Consider the following 12,627-nt stretch of genomic DNA (forward strand, 5'->3'; position numbering starts at 1 on the left):
AGAATGATATTTTTTAGAAAGCAGTAATTTTTTAGTAAAAATGAATAATAATTATAATTAGCATTTGTTTATTCATATTTGTCAGAACCTCAGGTAAGATTGAGTGGATCTCTGAATGTAAAACCAAGACAAATAAACAAATAACACCTGGCCTTCAAGAATGAATAATACACAGAAGAGAGTGATGCTGATAATTCTCAAAGACATGCCATTCTAAATCCAAAGGATATATGGCCATTTGAACAGAGAGCAAATACACTAATACCAAATACACTAAGAGCCCGTGTTGTGTGAACTACTGTTCTGGGTGCTGAGGTATAGGTATGAAGAAGGAAAAAAAACAAATGTGCCTTCAGTGAACTTATATCCTACTGGCAGAAGACTCAAAATTAATAAAGAAACCATTCAGTGAGTCATTCCAGGTACAGTGGGCTATATAATTGATATAAAGAGGATGTGTTAGCGAGTGACTTGGGAAATGGGAAGCAGCTTTGGCTGGGAATGGAAAAATTTTCCTTCAGGAGTTGTTACTTGAATTGATCTAATGATGAAAAGAATACACCCATGAGATCAGTAGAAGTGTTCTGAGCTTAAAGATTTAAAGCAAAAGTGTAAAATAATTCCCTAATCTTTACCTGTTAATGAAATTTGCACAGTAAAGATCTCAGATGTTACCCTGACTTACTTTATATTTAAGTGTTCTTAAAAACATCTAAGGTTTATCATAGAAATCTTTTCTTATGCAATTAACTCATTACCTCTAGTGATCTCTAGCTCAAATAGGGTCCTACATTTTTTTTTTTTAATGTTTATTTATTTTTGAGACAGAGAGAGCCACAGCATGAGCAGGGAAGGGGCAAAGAGAGAGGGAGACACAGAATGTGAAGCAGGCTCCAGGCTCTGAGCTGTCAGCACAGAGCCCGATGCAGGGCTCGAACTCACAAACTGTGAGATCATGACCTGAGCCAAAGTAGGACGCTTAACCGACTGAGCCACCCAGGCGCCCCTAGGGTCCTACATTTAAAACCATCCTGACTTCTGCCATTAAATTAGCATTGTTTTTCAGCTTGATCTTCCCTGACCATGATTATTTTATAAAGTAAGTCATTTTCCAGGACTCATCTTGATTAATCTCAACATCTATAACTCTACTGACCCATGCTTAACCTCCACAAATTTTAGTCCTAGGTACCCAGTATTTTAAGCTTGATAGATATTTTCCCCTCACCCAAAACTGCCCCCACTATAAGGTAAAATCAGGGTGACTATTTTAGAGACTTAGTCATAAAAAATCTTATCAATTCTACCTCAGTATTGTGTTCAGTCACTATCCATTTCTTTGGTAAGGATTTTTGTCCCTTTAGTAACCAAGTAATCTAGATTTGGGGTACTGAAGTCATTATCTACTCTAAATTTGAATATACAATTCTATATTCCTGTAGAAAAATGATTAGACAGTAGGAATAGAATTTTTAAATAACCCCATAATATTCTTCAATATAAATAAACAAAGAACAAGAGAGTACTATAAACATGTATGATTATGTAGTTAGATTTCATATAAGAAATGGGTGAAATTGCCACTTGGATAATTCTACTAATTTCAGTCAAAATCTTATCATTATTTTATATTAATATTTTACTTACAAGATTATATCTGCTGACAGTAATTATAAGAACAATTGTTATCAAAAGCACTTCTGAGGTTTGGTGACTTCATTTGGTAACATCTTCTCTCTCTATAATTATGTACTTCTGAAATCCTGACCAAAGTTAGGAATCACCAACACAAAGCAAGATGACCCTTTTTCTTAAACCTCAAATAACATATTCACCATATTTCATGATCTTAACACATTTGAAATGTAAACAGTCTTTGGCCAGAAATAAGCACACAATCTTGCATTATTGGTTGACCAGTTATCAGGTTTTCCTGGGTCAAATTTATGTATTAATAATGCCAAAAACTGCATCAGCTCTCTCTAAAGGAGTTCAAGGGTCTCATCATGTGGCTCTATTCATTCTTTTTTTTTTTTAACTTTTAAAAAAATATTTATTTTTGAGAGAGAGAGAGAGAGTATGCAGAAGCGAAGGGGCAGGGAGAGAGAGACACACACAGAATCTGAAGCAGGCTCCAGGCTCTGAGCTGCTAGCATGGAGCTGGACACAGGGCTCAAACTCATAGACCACGAGATCAAGACCTGAGCAGAAGTTTTGGACGCTTAACCGACAGAGCCCCCCAGGCACCCTATTCCTTTTTTTTAAATTTAAATTCTATTTAGTTAACTGGCTCTATTCATTCTCAGAGGTCACTCTGTGATGGTTTTTTTTATGAGATATAACATGTATTTTATCATTCAGTGGCTGATAAGAATCCAGTTTATGTAGTTTCCCAATAAAATGGAAAAGACATACAAATGAAAACTAAGGAATCTCTATCATTATCGGTCTGTGTTACCTAAAACAAATTTCTCTGCACTTTTTCCATCGCTATGATATTTCACCCTTTTATCATTGTGGCTAGTGGATGGTCTTCCATGTTTCTACTTATGCCTTATGTGAGGCACTCTGGTGACTGAGCAGAGAAGGAGAGCTTAAAAGCCTTAGCCAGAAGGATATAGCAATTGTTTACGCATAATTTCCACTGTTTACACTAATGTTTGCCTATTCCTTTAAACAATTTTTTTCCTTATCAAGACACTATTCTAATCATATTCTGTTATTAAGCTTACCAAATTATATTCATCATTTGAAAAGCTATTTTTTTTCCTGATTCACACTTCACCATATGTCTGCTAATGAAAAAATAAGCTATGTATTTTACTATGTAGGATAAGGAAAATTGGATACCTTCATTAGCTCACCTCACCTTATTTGACATTAAATAATACAGTTTATTTCTTTATCCACATCTACCAAGGAGTCTCATCTATTTTTATAACATTCTTTTCACATATGACTTTCCATACATGTAAAGAGCTACTAACGCAGGTTTCTTTTGAATCAATCTGATAGAAGCCATGGACAAACTTATAGAATAAACTACTCTAAAGAAAACTCAAAAGCCATTTCATATATTAGGTCTGATGAAATACTACTATGTTAAAATTAAGAATCTCTCTGTCAAAAGAGTTCATGAAGATAGTGAAAAGACAAATTATAGTCATGAAAAAGGTATTTTCCTTTTGTATACCAAATTAAAAATAACTTAGTATGGAGACTATATTAGCATAAAATTTCAGTAAAAAAATAAAAAAAAAAAAAACAATACTATATTAAAAAGAGGGAACACTGATGGCCTATAAGAGAATAAAAAGTTGTTTGTTCCCATTAGTACCCAAAGGCACCTAACCCATGTGATGTATACAAATAAAAACACTGACAATAGTAAGTATTGGGAAGAATAAAGAATTTTTCATACACCTCACATAGGAGTGCAAATTGTTCAAGCCACATTTGAAAATATTAGCCATGATTTAATAAGGTTAAAAGTATATACACATTTTATAACCTAGTCATCTCATTTAATATATTTATTTACAGAAATTACAAGAATGATCACGGCAAAAATAAAAAAGTGTTAAAAAATAAAAAATAACTCAACTGTACATCAAAAGTAAAATGGATAAACTGCAATGGTGTCATATAATGCCAAGTTAGAAAGTAATGAAAATAAAGCACAAGTATATACATATCAATATGAAAAAACAATTTGAAGCATACATTTTTTTTCAGAAGAATACATATTGTATGAGGCCATTTAGATGAAGTTTAAAACAGGTAACTCTAAGTAATATGTTAAGAATAGATGCCTAAAGCGGCACCTGGGTGGCTCAGTCAGTTAAGTGTCCAACCTCGGCTCAGGTCATGATCTCACAGTTCATGGGTTCGAGCCCCATGTTGGGCTCTGTGCTAACAGCTCAGAACCTGGAGCCTGCTTTGGATTCTGTGTCTCCCTGTCTCCCTGCCCTTGCCCCACTCGTGCTATGTCTCACTCTATCAAAAAAAAAAAAATAAATGTTAAAAAAAAAAAAAAAGAATAGATACCTATGTGACAAAACTAGCAGGAAAAGCAGGAAGAATAAGATAAAATCCAGTATACAGTTATTGGTCGTGGGAGGGAGAGATGTGAATCTGAAAGAGGCAGAATGCATTGGTAACATGCTATTTCTCAAGTGAAAAGGTGGGTAAATGAGTCTTCATTAGATTACAATTTCCTAAAATACATAGATAGTAAATATTCTGTTATGTATGACTTCTCAAATAAAATGTTTAGGAATAAGACACAAGATAAATAATATAACAAAAAGAAAAGGGATAAAAGCTACAGCATAAATATTATCTGCAAATCTGCTCTCAGAATATAAAATAAACTCAATTTCAGAGGCACCATTGATCATGAATGCAACAGGATAGTTACACCATTGGTTATTTTTCAAAGAAGTATAAAAAATTAACAAACGAGTTTTAAAAATTACTAGTGGAACTTTACAATTATAATAATTTTCTAAATTTTTGTCATTTTTCTATCGTGATATCTTTAATCCATTCTAAAATAAATATTGGTGTTACAGTCAAAACACAACACAGGGAAATATTTATCAAAAAAACAGATGTTCTTAAAGTGTAAAAATATTCATTGATATACATTTTTTAAGGCTTCATTTCTTTAGAGTACTTTTAGCTTCACAGTAAAATTTAAAGGAAGGAAAATATAGTTCCCATATAGTGCCTGCCATCACACCTACAAAGCTTCTCCCATTAACAACATTCTCCCCTAGAGTGGTACATTTGTGACCACTGATGAACCTACATTGACATACCATTTTCACCCCAAATCAATATCTTATCTTAGGGTTCATTCTAGGTAACTTACATACCATAATTTGGAATAAATGTATAATAACATGACATTATTATACTATCAGAGTATTTTCACCGTCTTAAAATTCCTCTGTGCTCCACCTACTCATTCTTGCCCTGACTCTACCCATTTCCCTGGCAATCTCTGATCTCTTACTGTCTCCTTAGTTTTGCCCTTTCCAGAATGTCATGTAGCTGTAATCAGGTAGTATATAGTCCTTTCAGATTGGCTTCTTTCACTTAATGTGCTTTTGTTTTCTCCATGTCGTCTCATGGCTTGATAGCTCATGCCTTTTAATGCTGAATAATTTCAATTTTCTGGATGTATCAGAGCTTAGCTTTACATTCAGGACATCAGGACATTTTGATTATTTCCAAGTTTTGGCAATTATTAATAAAACTACTATAAATTTCTGCATGTAGGATTCTGTGTGGGCATAAGTTTTCAACCATTTGGGGCAAATACCAAAAAAGAACAGTTGCTAGATTGTATGGTAAGAGTGTATTTTGTTTTACTTCCAAACCGGCTGTATATTTTGCATGCTCACCAGCAATATACGAAAGTTCTTCTTGCTCCACACCCTTACAAGCGTTTGGTGTTTTCAGTGTTCAATATTTTGGTCATTCTAATACGTATGTAGTGGCATTGCAGTATTTTAATGTGCATTTCCCTGATGACATATCACATGAAGCATCTTTTCATATGCTAATTTGCCATCTATGCATTTTCTTTGGTAAGGGGTCTTTTAGGTCTTTGGACCACTTTTTAATCAGATTGTTTGTTTTCTTATTGTTGAGCTTAAAAGTTGTTTGAATACTCTGGGTACTTTAATAGAGAAGCCTTTTGCATATATTTTCTCCCAGTCTGTGAATTGTTTTGTCATTCTATTGATGTTGTCTTTAGCAGAGCAAAAGACAATTTTAATGAAGACCAATTTACCAACTGTGTCTTCATGAATTGTGCATTCATGTTGTACCTTACAAAGTCATTGCAAGGGGCGCCTAGGTGGCTCAGTAGGTTAAGTGTCTGACTTCAGCTCAGGTCATGATCTCACAGCTTGTGAGTTCAAGCCCTGAATCAGGCTCTGTGCTGACAGCTCAGAGCCTGGAGCTTGCTTAAGATTCTGTGTGTCTGTGTCTCTCTCTGCCCCTCCTCCTCGCATGCTCTGTCTCTCAAAGATAAATAAACACAGAAAAAAAACCAAATTAAATAATAACAGTCATTGCCATATCCAATATCATCCAGTTTTTTTTTTTCCTATGTTATCTTGTAGGAGTTTATAGTTGCATTTTACATTTAGGTCTCTAATTCTTTTTGATTTAATTTTATAAAGAGTGCAAGGTCTGTGTCTAGTTTCGTTGTGTGTGTGTGTGTCTCTCTGTGTGTATCCCATTGTTCTAAGACTATTGAAAAGACTATGTTTAACTCATTGTATTACCTTTGCTCTTCTGTGAAAATTAGTTGACTGTATTTATGGGAGTCTATTTCTGGGCTTTCTATGCCATTCCACTGATCTATTTTGTCTCTTCTTTCACCAATACCACAATGTCTTGGTTAATGAAGCTTTAGTATGTTTTGAAGTTGGGTAGTATCAGTCCTCAAACTTTGTTCTTTTCCTTCAATATTGTGTTGGTTCTTCTGGGTCTGTCATCTACCCTCATACAGTTTACAGTGAGTTTCCCAAAGTCCATAATAAAATTCACTGGGATTTTGATTGGGATTGCATTAAATCTATAAATCCTTATGGGGAACACCATCATCCTGACAATACTGAATCTTCCTATCCATGAACATGGAATACCTAACAATTTATTTAGTTCTTTGGTTTCAATCATCAGAATTTTGTAACTTTTCTCATACAGATCACATACATATTTGTTAGATTTTGTGTCTAGGTATTCCATGTTTTTGAGAGCTAATATACATAGTGTTGAATTTTTAATTGCAAAATCCACTTGTTCATTGATAGACTATAGAAAGCGATTTACTTTTGTATTTTAACTTTGTATCCTGCAAACTGGCTATACTCACTTAAGAGTTCCAGAAGTGCATTTTGTTTTGTTTTCGTCAATTTGTCTAGATTATCTAGATAAATGATAACATCTGCAAACAAAGATAGTTTTATTTCTTCCTTCCCAATCTGCATATGTTTTATTTCTTTATCTTGTCTTACTGAATTAGCTACAACATCCAGTAAAGGTGGAAAAGGAGTGGTGAGAGGAGGCATTCTTGCCTTTTATCTGACCTTAGTAGGAAAACTTCAAGTTTTTCACCATTAAGTATCATGCTTATTTGTTAACTGTAGGTTTTTGTAGATAATCATTACCAAGTTGAAGAAGTTCCCCTCTTAGTTTACTGAGAATTTTTTCACAAATAGATGTTGGATTTGTCGCATGCTTTTCTACATCTATTGGTGTGATCATATGATTTTTTAAAAGCCTGTGATGTGATGGATTACATTAATTGATTTTTAAAAGTTGAAGCAGTTTTGAATACCTGGGATAAATCTCATTTGGTTGTGGCTTATAATTCTTTTTATACATTGTTAGATTTGATTTGCTAATATTTTGTTGAAAAATTTTATCTCTATGTTCATGAGAGATATTGGTCTGTAGTTTTCCTGTATTGTGTTTGTTTGATTTTATTAACATAGATTTCCTGTATTGTCTTTGTTTGATTTGTATGATTTTATAACAGAGTAACAGAGTGAATTAGGAACTATCCCTTCTGTTTCTATCCTTTGAAACGGACATTATAAATAAATCACAAGGTAGGAAATAATAGCGTTTTGTCTTATAATCCAATGAAAATGATAATGTCAAGAAATGTTGCTTATATCAACAAATATGTTAATCGTACTCCATTGTTTTTGTTTAATAGTAGAACATTTTAAATTCAACTTTCTAGTTGGTAATTGTTTTTATGTGACATTAACTGACTTTAATTAACATCTGAATTACACAGTATATGCTTAACAATGAGATGTGAATTGGCTATTTTTCTGAGGTGAAGTGGTCTGTATAAAACTAACAACACTAAAATCAACAGGAAGATTAAATTAAGATGTTTCTTTTAAGAGTTTAAGCTTTTTAAAAAACTGATTAGAAAATTATTTGAAGGAAATGAAAGTATTTTAATTATTTCCTAAAGGATAGATTTTCTTCATAGTTCATAAAATATATGTGGTTAGAAGACTGACTCACAGGCAATTAGAAAAGAAATTTTTAATAATATGTAATTTCTAATTATGAGGAAATTGCATTAAATTAGCATATTATATTATGCAAGTTTATTATGTATAGTATATAAAAAGTGACTACAATGACCGTTTTCAATATAATAAGTACTCTATTTCTGACCTTATTTCTCATCAGAGACTGAGGATTCTCTATGGGAAACTCAGCAGATCAATTAGTTGCATGTATGCTTTGGATATTAATGAGGATTTAAGGGCTGTTGAAACTGAAACTGATTGTAGAAATGACTAGGGGAAAAGACACAGAATTTTTCTATATTATAAAATAAATTAAGCATTGTTTACTTCTCATTCTCTTTCTAGAACACACACAACATTTTAAGTTAACTACTCAGGTTTTCAATTAAAAACAGTTGTCATTATTTTTTATAAGTTTATGTATTTAATATTTTGCCTCACAGGAAAGAAAACATTTCTGAAAATCAACATTCCTGCTTAAAAACAAACACAGTAACTTTTTTGGGAGAGATTTAACATTTCTGTGTACATCTGTCTGAAGCGAGGACACATTTTAAAGCACTTTAACAAAAATGATCCAGAAATATGACCATCTCCCTGTATTTGCTTCCGCCACTGCTAGATCCCAACGTTTCTGAATCTGTTAGATGTAGACCTTGTTTTTTCAGGCTCTACACATATTTATCAATTAATAAATTTATATATGAATTATTTTTCTTGCCAAAACAAAAACGTTTCTTTTTTTTCAAACTACTAAATTGAGATATAATCAAATTACTCTTTCAAAGACAAAGAAACAAACCAAGGGAGAAGGACAAAATGTTGTGTTTCCCCTGAATCCCGTCAAGCTTCTTACATCATAGGAAGTAAACAGACCTAGATTCAGCATATAATTCACTAACTGACAGGAAAATAGTTGTTTCTAGACTACGTGTAGTTAATAGACGTTATTTAAATAGCATTTTCCATTGAAATGATAGCAGAAATTTCAGAAAAGCTAACTATGTGGGTGAAGGTATCACGGTTAGAGTTGGGAGACAGAAAATAGAGTTTATTTATCTGGACAAAAAGAAACTATGGAGAGCTAAGTTGAAAGACAGAAGGGATTTTTCTTATTAACTATAGGAATGAATGTAATACAAGGAAACCTTAGTTCTTTGAAAACTTCTTAGTTCTTTTTTATCCAAAAATGGATGAAACTTTTTATTTTAAATACACTTTCAAACAACTGCATCGATGTCTCTTTAGTGTGCGTATCTGTGACAAGCACCTGCTATGGTCCTTCCCCAGAGGTTCTGTTTGCTTAAAATTTGTAATGCTGTTGAGGAAGACAGGGGGCTGAGCAGCAGCACCTTCTCAGTTTGGGTCCTGGTCCCTTCTCTTAATTTTCAGGATGGGGCGGACTGATTCCTACTTACTATCTAGCTCATCCGGGCAGTAATTATGGTCCAGGCTGGGTCAACTCTGCCTGTCTATAGATGAATAGCTAATCACCCTGATCAGTAAAGAGTGGGAGCTGAAGAAATTTAGCACAACTACTGATTCATAGGGGCACTTGTACCCTATGTTTATAACAGCGCTTTCAACAATAGCCAAATCATAGAAAGAGCCCAAATGTCCATCAACTGATGAGTGGATAAAGAAGATATGGTTTATACATACAATGGAATAATACTTGGCAATGAGAAATAATGAAATCCTGCCATTTGCTAAGTGAAATAAGTCAGTCAGAGAAAGACATATATCATATGTTTTCACTTATATGTGGAACCTGAGAAACTTAACAGAAGACCATGGGGGAAGGGAAAGGGAAAAAATAGTTTCAAACAGAGAGGGAGGCAAACCCATAGAGACTTTTGAATACAGAAAACAAACTGAGGTTTGATGGTCGGGCATGGGGGGTGGCAGGGAAGAGGAGAAAATGAGTGATGGTCATTGAGGAGGGCACTTGTTGGGATGAGCACTGGGTGTTGTATGTAAGCAATGAATCATGGGAATCTACCCTCAAAACCAAGAGCACACTTATACAATGTATGTTAGCTAACTTGACAATAAATTATATTTAAAAAAAAAAAGAAATGTAGCACAACTGCATCAATATGTTTATCAGTATCATTATCTTTCCATGCAATGAATAGACAATTGCTTAACTGGGTTTTAAAGAAAATATTAATAATAACTTGTAACTACTGTGAATATAGATATTTGGAAACTGTAGAGTCACAAAACATCATTTAGATAGAAAACAAAGCAACATAATAAAATGTGGCTGTCATTTAGGGTGCAGGGAATAAACTATATCATTATAAATTTTAAAGTTCTTTTGTTTTTGGCAAATGACTGAAATTCATCTTAAGTATTTTAATGGCTAAATCTTGTTGGATAATACAAAATGACATGCAGAAAGAAAAAGAAACAGATTTGGAGAAACTGTTACTTAACTGATAGATTAAAATAAGGAAGAAAATGGAAGTAGAACAATTTAAATAATTTCATTCAAAATATAAGTGGGATAGAAAGTAGTATACATCCCTAGTGGCCTAGATAAAAATGTGGAATAAATCCCCAAGGAAAACAAATGGCATACAGCCTTTAGTCAAAATACAAAACTATGTTTCTCTGTTTCTTTGATCCTCTCCTTGTTTATATTGCTCTATGCCGTGCTTTTTCAAGCAATGACAAAATATCAGATTATATTTTCTACATGTAATGCATAAACTCCATTGTAATGGACTTCAAAATAATACCACATAATTTAATGGTATTGTGACTATGTTCCTTCCTCCCTCCTTCCTTTTCTTCTTTTCCTTCTTCTTCTTTCTATCATTTATCCAATATTTAACACTAATTAACTCCAATATTGTGTTAAGAGCTAGAAAATATGTGTGATAGCCTTACTACTGTGCTATTCAGTCTAAAATAATAACACGGCATAATCACAGGTATGTTTGGCTACCCTAAGTCCTATCACCCCCAGTATTCTCTGACAGGTTGGGAAAATATGCCTACTAATTGTTATGGATTGACTAAGAAGCAACAATTGCATCAAACACGACAGCAACAACAACCATACACAGGCATATGCACACACAACACATCCAAGGACAATGACAAGTTAGACAACAGAGTCTAAATCTATACTGTGGAAGCTAAATTGTGATGTAACAGCATTAAAGCCAGCACTGTTGTCCTGATCAGGGAGAGCACTGCGTCATCGTGCACAGCAGTAGCTATTCATGGGAGACCTTTTATGCTTTCACATTGTGTTCTTGGTTCTAGTGTAGATCCATTAAAAAGCCACACATACCTGAGAGCCAAGAGAAGATTTAAAATGGAAACTAATCTTTATTTTTCAGGCCAGAAAATTCATGTATACTAATAATATATACACCAATACTAATTCACATATACTAAGTATATAATGCAGTGCTATAAAAACAAGGGAACAATCCCCTTTCCACCACAGAAGAATAATGAATTCTGCCCCAAAGAGACAGAGATTTCATGTAAGCCTTGAAAGGAAGGTAAAATTTAACTGCCTATATAATGGGAAAGAAGAACATTTCATAGGGAAGAGAATAAATCAAGACACAGATATATAAGATAGCTTCTTTGGGGATAAGCAAGCGTCTGGAGTGGCTGGAATATAAGTTTAGGGGCAGGAAACAGAAACAGCAGTAATGACAGATGAAGTTGGAAGGATAGAGCATAACCTCTTTCAATTGATGAGTTTTCTCCTTTATTTACTAGAATTAGTATTGCTCCAAGTAAATACATCATCAGCTATAGCTTTTAAATATTTTAGTCATAGAGAGTTTGACATTTTTGCAAATGACTTGATGTGAACATACAACTAAATTTCTCTTACAACTTAAAAATGATTCGTCATTAACAACAGGTTCACTGTTTTGTTTGTTATACCTCCATTTGCATTCACTTTCTTCAAATTCTCATTTTGAAAGAAAGAGAAACAATTTACTGAGCTAAAGTTAAATTCCATAACAGACTATCTCAAAGGAATTTCTCTTATTACACAAAATTGCTTCGGGTAAAATAGTGCAAAGGTCTCATTCATTTCAATGAGCTTTTGCTTATTAAAAATAATATGCATTTACAATATGAACTTTTGCCTTTTTAACATGGGGATGCTTTTTAGCCTTGAATTTTCTAGAAATCATAAGACTTATTCACAAAGTACAATCATTATTCTCACATAAGCTTAGTTTGTGTTTTACCTTAAATTCCAATGTTACTGTGAATTTTATTTCCTAAATTTGCCCCTGTAATAAGTTATAATGAAGAGGGTTGATAAATTAACTGTCCATCATACCATAGTTTTTTCAGAAACAAATTATCCTGATCAGTGTCAAATGAGGGTGCATGAGCAGGATGAAGGGAGCAGTTCTACTTTGCAGGAAGTAAGCAAGTAGAGTTTAGAGAGAAAGTTTTCAAACAGTAATAAAACTGACTAAAAACTAATCTGCTTCATATTCGTAATGCACTGCCAATTCTAACTATCGTCAATGATAAAAAAAAAATACTACTCCCT

This window comes from Puma concolor, chromosome B2 (assembly GCF_028749965.1).
Source record: "Puma concolor isolate L17-30 chromosome B2, mPumCon1.1.hap2, whole genome shotgun sequence".
Lineage (NCBI taxonomy): Eukaryota > Metazoa > Chordata > Mammalia > Carnivora > Felidae > Puma > Puma concolor.